The sequence below is a fragment of the Balaenoptera musculus genome, chromosome 13 (genome assembly GCF_009873245.2).
Source record: "Balaenoptera musculus isolate JJ_BM4_2016_0621 chromosome 13, mBalMus1.pri.v3, whole genome shotgun sequence".
Lineage (NCBI taxonomy): Eukaryota > Metazoa > Chordata > Mammalia > Artiodactyla > Balaenopteridae > Balaenoptera > Balaenoptera musculus.
Window position 1 is genome coordinate 72,817,119 of NC_045797.1, and position 18,888 is coordinate 72,836,006.

General features: G+C 40.9%; 1 pseudogene; it reads left to right on the forward strand.

The window, feature by feature from the left end:
- Nucleotides 1-17,598, forward strand: part of LOC118905791 — a 75,249-nt pseudogene extending 57,651 nt beyond the window's left edge.
- The last annotated feature ends 1,290 nt before the right edge of the window (nt 17,599-18,888 follow it).

Sequence of the window (18,888 nt, forward strand, 5' to 3'; positions counted from 1 at the left end):
TTTTTGATAGCTTGAGTAATATGTGTCTTGGTGTGTTTCTCTTTGGGTTTATCCTGTATGGGACTCTCTGCACTTCCTGGACTTGATTGACTATTTCCTTTCCCATGTTAGGGAAGTTTTCAACTATAATCTCTTCAAATATTTTCTCAGACCCTTTCTTTTCCTCTTCTTCTTCTGGGACCATTATAATTTGGATATTGGTGCGTTTAATGTTGTCTCAGGGGTCTCTGAGACTGTCCTCAATTCTTTTCATTCTTTTTTCTTTATTTTGCTCCCTGGCAGTTATTTCCACCATTTTATCTTCCAGCTCACTTATCCGTTTTTCTGCCTCAGTTATTCTGCTATTGATTCCTTCTGGCGTATTTTTAATTTCAGTTATTGTGTTGTTCATCACTGTTTGCTTGCTCTTTAGTTCTTCTAGGTCCTTGTTAAACGTTTCTTATATTTTCTCCGTTCTGTTTCCGAGATTTTGGATCATCTTTACTATCATTACTCTGAATTCTTTTTCAGGTAGGTTGCCTAGTTTGTCTTCATTTATTTGGTCTTGTAAGTTTTTACCTTGTTCCTTCGTTTGTAACATAGTTTTTGTCTTTTCCTTTTTTTTTTTTTTTTTTTGATGGGTGGGGCTGTATTCCTGTCTTACTGGTTGTTTGGCCTGAGGTGTTCAGCACTGGAGTTTGCAGGCAGTTGGGTAGAGCCAGGTCTTGTTGCCAAGGTGATGACCTCTGGTAAGCCTCACTCCGATTAATATTCCCTGGAGTCTGAGGTTCTCTGTTAGTCCTGAAGTTTGGACTCGGTGCTCCCACCACAGGAGCTCGGCCCCGACCTCCAGCCTTGGAACCAAGATCCTGCAAGCTGAGGTCTCCACAGCACAGGGCCAGCTTCAGGCACCATTGGATCCTGGGCTCCAGTGACATCATCAGAACTCAGCTTGTTCTTTCTTCCATGTCAAGGCTTTACCTTTGTTTGGCCTGTCTTCATTAACAAGCCCCAATGTCTGCCTTTGGGAAGCTTCAGGCTCCTCCATGATGACAAGATACTCAGCTACTATATTAAAAAAGAGAATGAGACAGTATGGTGGGTAGATGGCCAGAATCAATTAGACCAGGGTTCAAGTCTTGGCTATGCCATTTGCTCACTTTGTGCCTTGGGCAAGTTACTCAACTTCTTTGAGCCTCAGTTTCCACATATTTTAAACTGAGACTAATTAACAACATACTTTATCAGAGTTGTAAAATTTTAATGAGATGTGGAGATAAAATGCAAAATGCATGGCACAGTTCTTGGCACAGAGTAAGCATTAAGTAAATGATAGTGAATAAGATGCTGATATGATTGGCTATGGTGATGTGCCCATGACCTCAAGGAGTTTAATAGAGAGAGACATATACAAAAATACATGCAATGAGGAATAACAGATACCATGATAAACATCCATATTACCATGATAGACCATTCATTGGAGGTCCCAAGGAAAGCATGGTTGATTTCTCCTGGGAATGAAGGTGTAGAAAATTAAGAAATTATTTACAAAGAGGCAGTAAGTAAGCTCAGTCATGAAGGCAAACTGGCATCTGTTGCACAGATACAGCCCCGTTATTTCTAAAGATGCATGAGTAAAGCCCAGCTCACCTTCTCAACTGGGTTGTGAAGGATGTGAAGGATTTTACCAAGTGGAAATGAAGGAAGGATATTCCAGGCAGAGGCTACAACATAAGCAAGGACATTGGGTTATAGATGTTTATTCAGGAAATGAATGTGTTTATATTGTATTTAATACACTGGGAAAACAGGCCTGCAGGTGGGGCAGGTGCAAGGAATGAAGTTGGACAGGCAGGTGGAACAAAGCTCGCAGAAGCCTTGGGGGCCTGTCTCAGAACTTGGAACTCCACCAGGCTGGCGATGGGAGTGCCATACTCATTAGACCTATCTGGTGACAGAGTGGAGCCTGGATTGGAGGACAATGCTGGCGACAAGAAACAAGTCTATTGCAGTGGTCCAGACCAGAGGGGATAGACTGAGCTAACGCTGTAATATTCCACCATATTACACAAACATCCTCCTGTTTGTGGGCACTTAATTTTAAACTGTTGCTGTTCTGAATATTGCTATGGTTTGCATCTTTATCTATATACATACATTTCTTTCTCTCGTATGTTCTTTAAGATAAAGGGCATAAACATCTTCATGACTCTTGACAATTATAGGTAAATTTGTTTCAAATAGGTGTTCTAAATTATATTTTCACCAGGGTCCATTTGTGTATGGCCTTCACAGCACATTGATAACACTGAGTGCTGCCATTCTTTGTTGTTTTAGAAGGCATAAAGCTGTTGTTTCAATTTGCTTTTCCTTGATATCTACAGAAATTAAATGTTTTCCCCATTTGTCTTCTAATTATGTGTCCTCACTTGTGAATTGCAGGTCCTGTCCTTTGCCCATTTGATAAGCAATTGTGTTAAATCCTTTTTTGGCTGGCCTCTCTTCTGGCAACTCTCCACATACACATTTCCCCACAGGCTCTCTTTCTAATTTCTTTTCTCTTTGATCTATTGAAACCAAATCCTTTTTCTAACTACATATTACAATAGACATAACAATTCTAATTGCTCTATTGATTCATGGCCACTACCGTGGTAGGCACATTAGGAAGAACAAGATTTTGCTGTGAGAGACCAGGGTTTATAAGCCTGGCTTCGTGCTTTCTAGCTGTGTAGTTTGGTGCAAGAATCTTAATCTCTCTGAACTGGTTTGCTTACCTGTGAAATGGGAGCAGTAGTATATGTTGGGATGGATTAGTAACTATTGATATATTTGGCTATTGGTAGCAGAGACATAAATGCGGGGGCTTAAAAAAGTAGTAGTCTATTCTTTTATGTTAAATTATCTTAGAGGTGAGGAGCCCAGGGCTGATATAGCTATTCCATGAGGCTTTTCCCCTGCCTTTAGTGTAGTCATGGGGTTAGGTTGTGGGATTAGGTTGTGGGATTGGACAGCCTTATTCCTTAAAGACTAGGGAAGCAATTGGATAGTGTTGGATAGTGGCAAATCTGAACCTATTCACTTACTCACTGAACAAATATTTGTTAAGTACCTGCTGTATGCAGAACTCAAAGATTTTTTTCTGGTGGAAAATATACATGCTAAGTCAAGTAAGAGAATCTTGGTTATTTCATTGATGTCTAAATCATGGAGAATGATGATCTCCTTCTTTAGGAAAATCCAGACCTGGAATCTCTGGGTTCCAAGGTGACTCTGTGGCCTTCTACATACTTGTCCCCAGTATCCTTACAATAATCTACCATCCCAGAAAAAGCATTCCTGTAGATTCACCAAATACAGGCTCAAAAATAGGCTTGCAGGGTTATTCAAAAGAACAGTCCATATCCTCAACACTTGATTAAGTCGGTAATGGATGTTTGCTATCTGGACCTATGCATTCTGGTTTATTGGTTAGAGGAATCAGCCTCATGATTTTATAGTCACACTATTTATACAGGTGCTTCTGGGCGTCATGAGACTATGTCACAGACAGAGGGTCTCACAGATCCCCTGCCAGCTCAGAGAATCCTCTGGTTCCTGTGATATGTTTTATTATTTTTATTATTACCAGTAGAATCATCATAATTTTACTTCTGTCCAAATGTATTCATTACAAATGAAATTTCTGTTCAGATCTCATAGTTCATGCCTGAAAGCAAAGATATTAGAATTAATGAGCATTTTTGCTGATGAGAAGAAAAGTCACTGAAGGGTGATTGGACTTTAGCCTTTTAATGGGTCTGATATTCTTCTTTCATTAGGGTTGACAGGGGCATATCTGGCTCCCTTATGCTGTGTGCCGTGGTTTAAAAATATACCTTATGTGACATGAAGCTAGCTTTTCTTTCACAATACATTAGCCCAGTATCACGAGTACATGTAAACAGAGCTCTGTTGAATCTGGGCAGAGGGAGGGTGACAGTGTTACCCTGATTAGCAGGTGGTGGATGGGCTTTGACTGGTTTATTAAAATGTTAGTGTACTTTGATTCCGGTATTTTTCATGGAGTGGGCAACAAGGATTAACAAAGAGCAAGTCTACTTGGAGAACCTGGTAGCAACTCTGAAAGAACTGAAGATGAGCCCTGCAGACAACCAGGGCAGTGTTGAGAAGCACAACCTCTAACACATGTTACCTGTGGTTCAAATAGATGTGGATATGCACTGGGACATACTGTGACAGAGGGGTCTGGCGTTGACTCAAGGGAAACATAATTTAAAGCCTTCAGGGCCTTGGAAGCTTGGGCTTTCTTATTAATGAGGTTGGGGAGAGTTTTCAACTGAGGACAAGCATTCAGTTTTTTATATCCAAGGCCATGACATTACAGAAACCAGGGAGAAGAACTGAGGTATCAATTTGAATAGGTTTTGTCTGTCACCGTTTTGTGGACATACTATTCAGATGGACGGGATGCAGGGCTGATGAAGGCATAGTTTGCGGTATGGTACCTCTAGCATATTTCTATTAGATGGATGCAGACTTCCATATGAAACCTAATTGTCCTCTCTGAACTGGTTTTACTCACGTTCCACCAAATGGGTGTTTTTTGGTTCTTTTCCCCACACCAACCAATTCTTCAACTCTCTGGACATCAGCTGGGTGGCCTACAATTCAATTTAATCTGACACTAATGACCCAGATTAAGAGCTCAGTCCTAGAAGACTGCCTCCATGCCAGTTGTAAGCTCAGATTGACACCTGTACTTCTGACCAACTGGCTCTAAATCTGGGGTTCCCACAACTCCCTCTTCAGGTTTGATAATTTGCCAGAAGAGTTCACAAACCTTAGGAAAATACTTTATTATGTTTCCAGGTTGATTTGAAAGGACATTATAAAAGATACAAATGAACGGCCAAATGAAGAGGTACATAGGGTGAGATCCAGAAAGGTCCCAAGTGCAGGAGCTTCTGTCCTGTGGAATTGGGGTGCAGCACTTTCCCAGCACATAGATGCATTCATCAACCCAGAAGCCCTTTAATAAATCCTGTTGTTCAGGGGTTTTCATGGGGGTTGCTTTATGCAGGCATGATTGGTGAAATCATTGGCCATTGGTGATTAGACTCAATCTCCAGCCCTTCTCCTCTCCCAGGAAGTTAGGGGAAAGGACTGAAAGTTCCAAGTTTCTATTTAAGGCTTGATCTTTCTAATGAACAACCCCCATCCTGAAGCTGTCCAGGGGCCCCTAGAACCAGTCGTCTCGATAGCATGCATAAGACACTCATCACTCTGAAGTTTTCAAGGTTTTTAGGAGCTGTGTGCTAGGAATCTGGGACAAAGACTAAATCTTCATTTTTATTATATCACAGCCTCATTGGCCAAGGGACCAGGGAAAGTGGGGCTGAAGTGGGGAGTCACTTGGGGAAAACACCATCTGCAGCCGAACACAAGGTCACAGGCTGGGCTGTGGTACTAGAATAGGATTGTCACCCTTATGTCCTCACCCTCCTTCGCAATCAGTATCTACCATCTGCCATGTGCCAAGCACTTTCTGGGGGTGATGTGATGGATACATAGGTCAACTAGACATTGTTCATATCATGCCCACAATATTGGAGGAAATGGCATGTAAGCAACTGTACATAATACATTGTGGAAAGCCATATTCAGAGGCTTGTACAAGTGCAGAGGAACACAGAGGAGACACCAATTAATTATGCCAGGAAGTTCGGGTTAAGTTGTCACGGGGGACATAATATTTTCAGCTGGGCTGTGAAAGATGAGAAGGATATTATCAACTGGAGATAAAGGAAGTATATTCCAGGTAGAGGATACAACATGAGCAAAGACATTGAGTTGTAGATGTTTATTCAGGGAACAGTGAATTGATCAGCATGGTTATAGCATAAGGTGTCTAACCGGGAGCAATCATGATAGTCAACAGTAATCAAACATTTATTATATGCTAGGGACTTTTTTATGCATATGAATTTATTTAATCCTAAGAACAATCCCAGGTAGTTACTAACATTATCTCCATTTTCCAGAGGAAGACACAGAGGCTTAGAGAAGTTAAGGAAATTTCCTAAGGTTGTATCATATGGTCTGGAGCCAGGATTAGAGAGAACGCAGGCTGGCTATGATTGACCAGAAAAACTGAGGATAAGACTTTGCATCTCAAGTCGTGCGCTTATTCGTAATCTTTATCCCTCCCAGAATCCTCTGATGCAGGGTGAACAACAGGGTCCATTTGGATGCCGGAAGGATAGTCTTGAACTTTCTATTTGTTTTGAGCTCATCTTTTTATGATGATTTTTAGTGTGTTTCATGATGTACCCACTGTGTTAGTGCATTAGAACATGCGTTGAATATATAATGTATAAATAAATAGGCATACATGTTTAGGAGGGTGGTACTGAAACATTTTTTCTTGGAAGAACTACAAAGCAAACAGTTTTACTGGTTTGGGCCAGTAATTCTCAAGGGTCGCTTCCTGAGCAGCAGCAGCCTCACCTGGGAATGGGTTAGAAATGCGAATTCCCAGGCCCCACTACAGACTTACTGGATCAGATACCTTGGGGGTGGGGCCCAGCAACCTGTTCTTTAACAGATCACCCAGGTGAGGCTCACTGATCTAGGCAATACAGCTTTTAAGGTGGAAAGTGAGATGGCTTAATTTGAGTTCTAGAAGGATAATTCTAGTTGGACTGAAGACAGTGAGATACTAGAAACCAGGAGATTCTTTAAAAGATTATTAAAATGGTCATGGCTAGAATTGAGCAGGGTCTGGGTCGAGTAAGAGAAATGGATTTCAGAAATATTTAAAGGGACAAATTAAATATTACAATTTGGGGATGAGGGAGAGGGAGTAAAATCCAGATATGGCACCAAAGAGTCTAATGCACAGAATTGTTGTCACCATCTGTGCCTAGGTGTGAGTGAGTCAGAGCTTGTGATGGCAGGAATGGGTAATGAATGATCCCGTTTAATTTGAAGTGTGTGGAGGATATTTAGGATGAGCAGGTGGTTAGAATTCAAATTCAAGAGAGACATGAGATTTGGAAATTTATATATTTGAGAGAGAACAGCATATAGGTAGCAATAGAGTCAATGGACATGGATAAAATGAAGAAGTTCCAATTTCTCTGTAATGAAGTATGAGGCCAAATAATCTGTGAAGAATGAGGAGGCCAGAAGCGAGATAGGGGCCTAAGTCAGGGGCTGATATTCAGAGCAACTAACGTAGGAAACAGGAAGAGGAAGCAAAGCATGAGAGAAAACTAATGTATTGGTGCGTCGATCTCCAGGACCACGTTGGGCCCATGGCAGGGGCTTGGTGTGTGCTGCCTGGCTGGAGAGGCCAGTGAGGGGTTTTTAACCTTTTGGTGCCATCGACCCCTTCTCTAGACTTAGAGAAGGCTAGGGATCCTTTTTCAGAATAATTTTTAAAAAATAAATTTTAAAACATAGCATTAAAAAGGAAACCAATTATGATAAAATATTAAAATATCAAAAGTGAATTTATGATATAGTAGGATTCATACATTACTAACATATATATATCTTTATTAATGCATTCAATAGTGACTCTATCAGTGGGATTAATAACGCTACAAAGTTGTGATGAGCATAAATGATAATTAGAGATATCTACAACAACTGTTATGTGATATGAAAATATTGGTGACTGTTACTGGTAACAAAAATCACAGATACTGCTGATACTTTTCTGGTTTGCTACCTGCATGCATAATTGAAGTTAATGCTAAATTCAGTTAAAGGTTAGGGAAAATAAATACGTAATTTTTTCCATTGAAAATACGTGAACCACCTGAACTCTATCCTTGGACTCCTTGAGGGTACATAGATTCTGAGTTAAGACCTCCTGTGCTAAATGCGTAGACAGAAGTATATGCGTTTACCCATACATATATACATAGTCACTGATGTGTTTGCAGATAGGAATTAATTTTCTGGATCAATTTTCATATGCCTTGTTCAAGGTAAATTTTGTTTGAAAGACTTAGCTGTTTTAGATATTAAGTAATTTGAGTGCATTTAGCCAGCCCCTTTGGAGAATCATTGAGGAGAAATCAGATTGTCTCTCTATAAAAATGTTAACCTTGCTAACCTATCTTCACCCAGAATGGTGGTTAGTGTGTATTGACAATAATTCCCCAATGTTTTAACTCTATTTCTGACATTTTAGTCAGAAGTGACATAATTTGTAATGCTTACTATTTATAGATGGTTTTATAAGTAAAATTATGGCAGTTTAATAGAAATAGTTATGTGTTATTTTGCTATTTTTGTTAAAATTTGAAAAAACTTAGAGGTCTGATTCAAATCTCACATTTTGTTGGTGAGGAAACTGAGACCCAGAAAGAGAAAGAGACTTTGTTCTGGTTATCTACTGCTGTGAAACAATTCACCCCCCCCAAACATAACAGCTTTAAATAAAAATATGTTTTATTTTTTCTCACAATTTTGTGATTCAGACATTCAGGCAGGGCTTAGCTGGGCAACTCTTTGACTCCACACAGCATTGACTGAGGTCACTCTGTAATATACAGCTGGTGGATGGGCTGGTCCACGGGTCCAAGAGAGCTCCATGCTATGTCTGAGCTGGAGGACTGTGCTAAGTGGAGACATCATCTTGATGCCTACATGTGTCCTCTCCAGCATGGTGGTACCTGGTTCCCAGAAAGTGTCCCAAGAGGCCACCTAGATGAAAAATTCAAGACTTTATATGATTTAGTCTCAAAATTCCCAGAATGTCAATTCTGCTGCATTCTATCAAACAAGTGAAGGAGGCCAGCTCAGATTAGAAGGGAAGAATGTTAGACTCCAGCCTTCCAGGGGAGGAGCATCAAAGAAACTGTGGCCATCTTTCACCTATCACAGTCCCCCTTTTGGCCACAGACCATGAATATTGCTTCCACCTGCAAATACATTTACATCTCCCAAGACCTTCAGAATTCTCACCCAATTCTAGCTTCAGGCTCAAGCTGAGGTTCAGAATATTGTTATGTGAGTAAGTCTAGAAGTTGAATATGTTGAATAAAGACACGAGTTATCTGCCCCTTCACAGCCAACAGACAGTGGTGATACAGGAAGAGGATAAATATAACAGACATTCTCATCCAAACAGGTGGGAATAGGAGGCACATAGCAGTCACTGGTCTAGACCAATTCAGAAATCCAACTACGTATAAAATAGAACTGTGCACTTGTTGCCACTTCCTTGATTAGGCCCAGTCTTCCTCCCTGGGAATGATTCTCCCTGGTTCCGTTCTCTCTTCTTTGGGCTCTTGGTTTTACCCTCCGAGTCATCTTTTCTTTTGTATAACAAATGACCTATGCTTGGCTAGGTAGTTTTCTCAGTCTTCTTCCTTTGTGGGTACAAAGGTCTCTTTTCATTCTGGACTGTCCATTCAGCTAACTGCTTCTATAGTACAATTCTCTGAAAGCTCTCTTTGTGTGTTTGTAGGACTCTTTTTGGGGTTAATTCCATTAGATCAAAATCATACTCACAATTGTCTTCCAGGTAAGCTCCTCTCTGGCTTGTTGTGACACAGGGTGCTATGGGACAAAGTCTTCAAGATTCTTGACACCTTTTTATCTAGATAAAAGATTTTACAACATTTTACCCTTAGATTCTTAAAGGCTCCTTTCCAGCCAGAGAGAATCCACTAGGCATTTCCTTAAGATTTTTATCAGTCCTACTATGCACACCCTTAAATCTTTCTGAGTCTCAACAAAGGTCTTGTAACAACACCCTTAAGATCTTTACCCTGGGACCATTTCTTACTTTGAGATTATTTTACCATCCAGAGATGCTGGGAATGGAAAACATTTTTGTTTTGGAAACAGGAAGTCTTGGCTTCCTTGTATTTCCTCTAAAATCTGCTTGAAAATTGTACGTTTTCTTATTTAATCTAAATACTCTCTATGGCATTTTGTCACATAAAGTAAAAATAAACCAGTTGCTACTTTTGATGTTGTCTGGAAATCTCTTTAGCCTGATCTAATGGTTCATTAGTTTTTCTATTTTCTACATTACTATAGGCAACAGTTTCGCTGAACTTTCTACCGCTACATCTTTTCTCCAGGCTCCAAAAACATTTTTCCTTTTGTCATTTGACAATTTACCAACAGTCTCATCCAAGCTCTTCTACCTTTCACCCACGTCTCCACTCCAAAGCCAATGCCACATGCTTTAGGATTGTGTTCTAACAGCACCTGCCTCCAGTACAAAATTCAGTTTCCGTTACCTATTACTGTGTAACAAGTTACTCCAAAATTTAGTAGCTTCAAACAGCAACTATTTTTATATATAATTATAATAATTATATATAATTGTATAATTTTGAAGCAGTGTTGTGCTTCAGACATTTGAGAAGGGCTCAGCTGGCTGATTCTTCTGTCCCACCTGATGTCAGCTGGGTGAGTCCCACCCATGGTGTTTAGCTGACAGAAGTGTTGGTACAAAGGGTCTACGAGAAACTTACTCAAGCTGGTTAGGGAAATGGTTGGGATTGGAAACAGATCTTCCAGTTCCTACCACAGAGGTCTTTTCTTCTATCCCAGGTGGCCAAATCTATCTTTTAATTTTTTATTGTAGGAAGATTTCTTATGCTTTTATCCAAACCTTTAGGAAGGAGAGAAGGAGGTGTTTTTCATAGACAGGAAATCATCCTTGATGTCCCTGAATCTATATGTGTAGACTCATTTATGGGATGTCCATGGGATGTTCTGGATTTTCATGCTTCTCAGATGCTCTTTGCATGCTGGTAGCACAATTGGGAATAATATGTACATACAGTGCTTTTTATTCTTATTTTGTCCTTACTGTCTGAGCAAGAAGGCATTCAATTATAACTTATCTTTAATTCACTAAGCTCTGCTGTGTCTAACCTGCCTTTCTGATGATGAAGCAAATTTCCTATATTCATATTTCCCTGTTATAACTGGGGCTGCCCAATAAGGAACTGTAATCCTTGCCCCTAGAAGTAGGATTCATAATGAAGAGGATATCAAGACTTCAACATCAGCGGAGCCTGGTAGTAAGTCCTACTCTAACCTTGTACTGAGATTTATAGGACTCCTAAGCCCTTCCTTATTCAATTGACCAAGGCTATAGCTGTGCCCTTAATATCTGTATTGGGTTTCACTTTTAGTTCATTTTGCCTCTGTCTATTCTTATGTGATGGGCGTCCATCTTGCTCTCCTATCAGATAGAATATGGGGATTATTTAAAAATAGTGATTAAAGCACATCAGAAATCTTTCAGTGGGAAGGATTAATGTGGATTCTAGGGGAAGAAATAGGTTTGCTTCTTTGCTAAAAAAACACAATGAGTAGAGGAAAAAGAATCAGAAGAATAAAAAAGACATAGGACATTATCCCAAGCAAAATGGACATGAAAAACAAACTACAGAGCAAGTACTATGCACAGCTATTGACCAAAAAGGCGAGAGGCTGAGATTTGGAAAACAAATATTTTTCAACACAGACACATACAGAGCCAGAAGGCATTATAGTGTTTTGTGGGGTTTTTTTTCAACATCGTCTATGCTGAGAGAATTTATGATCACAACATTTCTTCATGATTTTTTAAATTAATAATATCAAAAGGGAGCTTGGCATATTAAATGAAGACTCTGTTTTCCACAATGGATTCAGCAGTAGATACCCCAGAATTGTCCCAAAAAGGAGTGAGGAGAAGTGTGCAGGCCTGGGGACCTCCAGTTAGATTTGCATCTCTTCTTAAAGAACTAACATATGACAGCCTGTGGATTTGAATAAACGCATGAATGTCATCAATTTAAGAGTTTAAATGGCCAAGTCACCCAAACTCTGATACATAATAAGCTATTTATAAGAATTCTAGCTACTCCTCAAAGCAGAGCTCTTTTTCCCTCAGGAAAAATGATTTTGTGAGGCCACAATATATCATACAGTATATATGTATACTGTATACCATACATATTCGTAAGTGGACCGTCACATTGAAGGAGAAGACTGGAGAAATGCTAGACCAGTCATCCAAAGAGCATCCTGTTTTTGTTTTTTGACCCAAATGTATAGAAAATATCTTCAACTAATCAGATTATTATATTACACTGTCACATTTGAGACTGTTCCATAAAGTCACAGAATGAAGTGTTGGAAGGCCCGTTACTGCACTGGTGACAGCATGGGATTCAGAGGGATTGAGAGACCTTTCCAAAGTCACAGAACCAGCTAATGTAAGAACTGAGGCTGAGTCCATTCTCCTTTTTCCTAAATTTGAATTTCCAAATCTGAGCCTCTCCCCATACATGCAAATACAGTTTTTATATTTACTGTTTTAAAATCTGGTCTGCCTCTTGATTTTTTTTTATTCATATGGCTTTGGATTTTTATTACTTCTCATTTACTCCTTTATTCATTCAGTTGACAAATATTTGAGTGGCTACTGTGTTATGTGCTGGGTATGTCTTATGCTCTGGGTGATACCGCACGTGAGGACTTTATATCCCACTGGGGAAACGTAGACAATCAAGTAATCAATAAATAAAATAAAATAAAAGGGCCAAGGGTGCTAGGGGTAACTCTTTCATATAGAATGGACAGAAGGACAACTTCTCTAAGATTCAAAAGGTGACTTTGAAACAGAGATATGAAGGAGTCAAGGAGCCAGGCAGGGCAGGCTTTGTGGGTGTACTTACCTATGTAGCCACACTTGATTTAATACTCTGCTGTTGCCATCTTAAGATTCTTAATAATTTTTTAACAAAATACATTTCATTTTATACTGGGCCCAACAAATTATGTAGCTGGTCCTGGACCAGGAATGAGCCATGCGATAGTTGGGAGAAGAGCACTCCAGGCAGGGGGCACCAGTGAGAACACAAGAGCTGAAATGAACAAGGAAGAGAAGGCCAGTAAACTGGAGTGGGGAAGGCAAGAGGGGAGAGTGACAGGAGCTGACATCAGGGAGGTGGGGGAGAGTGGACCCTTGCAATTGGCTGTCACTCTGAGTAAGATGGCAAAGCCATTGACCAGAGTGGTGACATAATTTGACCTTCATTTTAAAGCAATTATTCTGGACTTGACTTATTTGGTTATTACGAATTCACTGTAAGATTTACCTATTTCCCAAAATACACTAACAGCAATTTTGCCAAAATTAGCTACATAACTGATAAAGAAGCCTTTTTAATTTTTTAAATTCAAAATGTTAAATAAAGATTTTAAATACTTCATGAAAGTAACAAATTATCAACTCCCTATGGTTATATAGACTAAACCTTTAAAAAAATTTTATTCCTTTCCTAGACAGTTTGAATTTTTAGAACCTTACAGCTATAATTCCTAAACACAAATAATCCTGTCCACAGAAATATCCTTTTCTTTACCTATTTTTACTGGAAAAGGGACTGTACATATCCTAGAGAATGTTTAATCTTCTGCTGTACTTCAGTTTCCTCCCTTGAGAGAGAGAAGAAAAAAAATCATGCTCCATTGTTGAATAACACCACTATTTCATGAAAGAAGATGTTTCTGCCAAATGTCCAAGGGAAGAAATCTTAATCCTATTGCTGGTTAGAGCATTTCTTTTTGAAAAAAATAAAAATTACAAGTTTCTGAAATGAAATCTGAAGATTATCCAGTATTAAATATATAGCATTTTAAAAATGGATATAAGAGCGTGAAAAGAAAATTTGAAGTTACCAAAGGATATTCTAGAGTGAAAGAGGGAAGTACGGGGTACACAAAGTATATTAGAGCCTTCTATTTGTAGTTATAGAGGTACCTTTGTAATCTGGGTCCAGTGTGACTGTCAAAATTGATGCGAGGCTCTTGGAAGAGGAAAATATAATGCATGTAGCATCCTTCCAGCACTTTGCAAGTACTATTGCATCTTCTATCTCACTATATCCTCACCATTCCTGAAATGGGTAAGTTGGGTTTTATTTCTAATGTGAGATGAAGAAATGGAAGCCTAAAGAATTGAAATAATTAGCTCACAGTTGATGGCAAACCACTGACAAAACAGGAATCTAGACATCTTGACTCTCAGTTCAATGCTCATCCCATGTCCTCATACTTGTTCCCTTGATGTTAAGCAGATGAAGCGGCAACTGCGTGTGCTTTGTGAAGTAGACCAAAACAAATCTGTTGTACAATGATCACTGATGATGGTGCAAGGAGCAAAAAGAGATAGGAAAAAACCACACACACACTGTTTAAAAGGAATATAAATTGGAATTCTTCACAATGAAAAACTTCTGTTTTGCAAACGATACTGTTAAGGAAATGAAAAGACAAGCCATGGGCTAAGAGGCTATATTGGCGAAACAGAAAGGACTTGTATCCAAAATATATAAATTGCTCTGCAAATTCAATAATAGGAAAACATCCAACCAATTAAACATGGAAAAATATTTGAAGACACTTCACCAAAACACAGGGATGACAAGCCCAGGAGAAGTCACTCATCTTCATTCGTCATCAGAAAAATGCAAATTAAAATCACAATGAGACACTGCTACACACCTAATACAAAGGCGAAAATAAAAATATCAGACAATATCAAGAGGTGATAAGCATGTTAAGTGACTGGAATTCTCATATCTTGCTGGTGGGAATGCAAAATGTAGAACCATTTAGCAATTTTTTTTTGTTTTTTTTTTCTAAGTAGAGGGAAGGATTTTTTTTTTTTAATTTATTTTTTTTATTTTTGGCTGTGTTGTGTCTTCGTTTCATGCGAGGGCTTTCTCCAGTTGCGGCAAGCGGGGGCCACTCTTCATCGCGGTGCGCGGGCCTCTCGCCGTCGCAGCCTCTCTTGTTGCGGAGCACAGGCTCCAGACGCGCAGGCTCAGTAGTTGTGGCTCACGGGCCTATTTGCTCCGTGGCATGTGGGATCCTCCCTGACCAGGGCTCGAACCCGTGTCCCCTGCATTGGCAGGCAGACTCTCAACCACTGCGCCACCAGGGAAGCCCCATTTAGCAATTTTTTATAAGTCACTGAACAACCCAGAAGTGCCACTCCTAGATATTTACCCAAGAGAAATGAAAACATGATCACATAAAGGCCTGTGCCTGGATGTCTATAGCAGCTTGGTTCACCATTTCTCTAAACCGAAAACAATTCAAAATGCACTTTAATAAGTGGATAAACAAACTGTGGCACATCCATGTAAAGGAACACTATTCTGGAGTGAAAAGTACTGAAGCGTGTAACACCCTGGATGAATCTCAAATGCATTCTGCCAAATGAAAGAAGCCAGACTCAAAAGGTTGCATACTTTATGATTCTATTTACATGATAATCTGGAAAAGGCAAAAACGGATCAGTAGTTGCCAGGGGCTGAAAATAGAGGGAGAGCTTGACTGCCAAGGGGCATAGGACATTTTTTGAAGGAGATGGGACAGTTTTCAATCTTGACCCTGGTAGCTGTTACATTATTTGTAACCTGATGTGTTAAACTCATAGAATTGCACATCAAAATGGTCAGTGTCATACGTAAATTATGCTACATTTAAAAAGGAATACAAATACATAAAATCTAGTTGAAATCAGAAGACATGATAACTAGTTGATGTCAAAAGAACAAATATGCCAGACAATAAAAAAAACATAAATTGTCCAAAGTGTCCCCTATTTGACAGTAAACTTAAGTTAGCAGTTGAAATGTCCAGTTACTATCTTTGAAAGTGAAGATGAATCTAACATCTGATTGGTTAGAGCCCATGTACAACTTTGAAAACTACATATTAATGATAACATAAGAATGAAATAGAGCAATGAGTGATCTAAATAGCTATTTAATATAATTTTCTAAATGAAATAATTAACCAAAAAGGCCTTTACTTACTAATTTATTCAGCTATACAGAAATACAGAAATAATCTGAATAATCAAGCCTCCAGGATATAAACTGGAAAATCTTTACGCAACAAAGGCAAATAGCCTGAGGCGCCACTCGCGGTGGGGCAGCGGCAGGCAAGGCCATGGCGGCGGCAGCAGCTCGTGGGGCCGGTGCAAGGGCGGCTGCCGGACTGCGGTTCGGGGGCGGTCGCACGCGGGCCCCGCACGGGGCCCTTATGCAGGGCACCTGGGACCGCCCCGGACATGAAGCCCTACCTTTGGGAGCGCTACTGGGAGGCGAAGAGGAACACGGAAGAACTGGTTACTTCAGTTGTGAGCAACTTGTTGAATCCAGATGCCATCTTCTCAAACAATGACAGGAGCCTGTCAGACATTGAAATCTACAGCTTTGATTATGATTACACCTTGGTGTTTTATTCCAAGCACCTCCACACACTGATTTTTAACGCCGCTCGGGACCTTCCCATCAACGAACACAGGTATCCCATGGAAATCAGGAAGTATGAGTATGACCCAAACTTTGCAATCCGTGGACTGCATTATGACGTGCAGCGGTCGGTCTTGATGAAGATCAGTGCTTTTCATTACATCCAGCTGGAAACTGTCTACAGAGGCCTCAGCGTGGTCCCTGATGAGAAAGTCATTGAAATGTACCAGGGCTCCCACCTGCCTTTGGAACAGATGAGCAACTTTTATGAGAGTTCCCATGGAAACACCATGACATCATGTCCATGTTCATGGACATCTTCTCCCTGCCCGAGATGACCCTGCTGTCCTGTGTGAACGAGTACTTTCTGAAGAACAACATCGACTATGAGCCTGTGCATCTGTACAGAGACGTCAAGGATTCAATTCGGGAGGTGCACACCAAAGGAATCATGTACAGAGCAGTTGAAGCAGATACTGAAAAGTACATCTGCTACCCTGCGCAGACCCGTGCAGTGTTGGCCAAACTGGCTGATCATGGCAAGAGGATGTTGCTCATCACCAATAGCCCCAGTAGCTTTGTGGACAAAGGGATGAGGTATATTGTTGGAAAAGACTGGAGGGACCTGTTTGATGTGGTCATTGTTCAGGCGGAGAAGCCAAACTTCTTTAGTGATAAGTGGAGTCCTTTCTGAAAGGTGAATGTGAAAGGTGTCTTACTCTAGGATAAAATCTACACGTTGCAGAAAGGCCAGATTTATAAGCAGGGCAATTTATATGAATTTTTGAAGCTTACTGGATGGAGGGAATCCAAAGTGTTGTATTTTGGTGACCATATATACAGTGACCTGGCGGACTTGACCCTAAAGCATGGCTGGTGAACGGGTGCAATTATCCTGGAATTGACATCTGAGCTCAGAATCATGAACATGGGACAGTACATTCAAACTATTACCTGGCTACAGACCTTGACTGGGTTATTGGAGCAGATGCAGGTTCACAGAGATGCGGAGTCACAGCTGGTTTTGCAGGAGTGGAAAAAGGAGAGGAAGGAGTTGAGAGAAATGACCAAAGGTTCCTTCAGCGCCCAGTTTGGAAGCTTGTTCCGCATAGACCAGAACCCCACGTACTTCCTGCGGCGCCTGTCGCGATTTGCCGACATCTACGTGGCATCCCTGAGCTGCCTCCTGAGCTGTGACATCAGCTACACGTTCTACCCCCGGAGGACCCCACTGCAGCACAAGCTTCCTGCCTGGTCTGACAGGCCCCCGGCCGCCAGGCTGCCACTCCTGCAGGAGGCCCAGGCCAAGTAGCCAGTGGCCCAGCCACGCTGGGCGCGAAAAGCCAGGACCAGCGGCGGCCCTGCACTGGGCAGACGTGACTGTCGCTTACAGACATGCCTTGTGATATCTATTTTGTACATTACGGAGGATACCCCCCAGCTCGTGAAGACAGGAGCTCGTAGCCCACGGGGACGGCCTTCCTGTACATGTGGGGACAGCGGCTGGCTTCCTGTCAACACCCTGTGATCAGCCTTCTTGTTTACTAAGGTACCGTAACTGGCGTCAGATTTTCTGGGATGGGGAGCCTTCTTGATACCATCTCTGGATTCCAGCAGGTGACGTTTTGAAACTCTTCTTGACTCTTCCATGGAAAACGCATGGAAAAACTGAACATTCACAGGCAGTGCAGGGGCCCAGTGATGTGCACCGGTGAAGTGCTCACAGAAAGCTGATGCTTGAGCGAGCGCTCCGATAGCACACCACGATGTCAGCGGCAGAGATGGTCCCCAGACAGCAGCCGGTTCCCAGATATCTTCTTGTACTAGGGCTTTGGCACTCTGGTGCCTCACTTGAAAGCAGACTCAGCCTCTCTGGAAGTCTTTCGTGAGAAAGAACAAGAGAAGTTGCAAGTCCTTGGCCTTGATGGTCCTCAGTATCCGTTTCCCGTGTCCTGCCCCCTGTGGGGGAAGGACCATCGTGCCCCAAGTGATGGGCAGGTTCACTCTTTTCCCCAGAAAAGGAGGGCAGAGAGAGAAGAGCTTCTGGTTAAATTCCAGCCAGCAGAACAGACTTTGTAGAATTAGGCTGCGAGAAACGAACAGGTCAGAAGACAAATGCCAGTGCATTTGTTGTGGGTCTCCTAGGACTTTATTTTACCTGAAACTGCTACCCGTGTATTGCTTGAATGTGATCATTGGAGGATGGAAAATGAAACCAAAAAAATGTCCTTGTAATGAAGTGCCACACCGTGACCCCTACCGGGTGTGTTGCAATCTTATTAAAACGTGTATTCCCCAAAAAAAAGAAAAAGAAAAAAAAAGACAAAGAGCAAAAACCATTACCTTTGAGGGCTATTCTTCAACTGGTCAAAAGGAATAGATGTTCTATAAGTGCTTGAGAACCGTCACAACTTTAGTTCTTAGTACTGTATGTGATTATTGCTTATTTGCCTTAAGTATTTGATATTTAAGTATTTGACATGTTGCCAACATGGTCAGAACCCTATCAATCACCCTTTTTCATACTTCATTTCTAGAAGCTTTCATGATCTAGTTGTCTTAATGAAAAAGCCTGGTCATTCTGTGGAATCTCTTTTCCTGT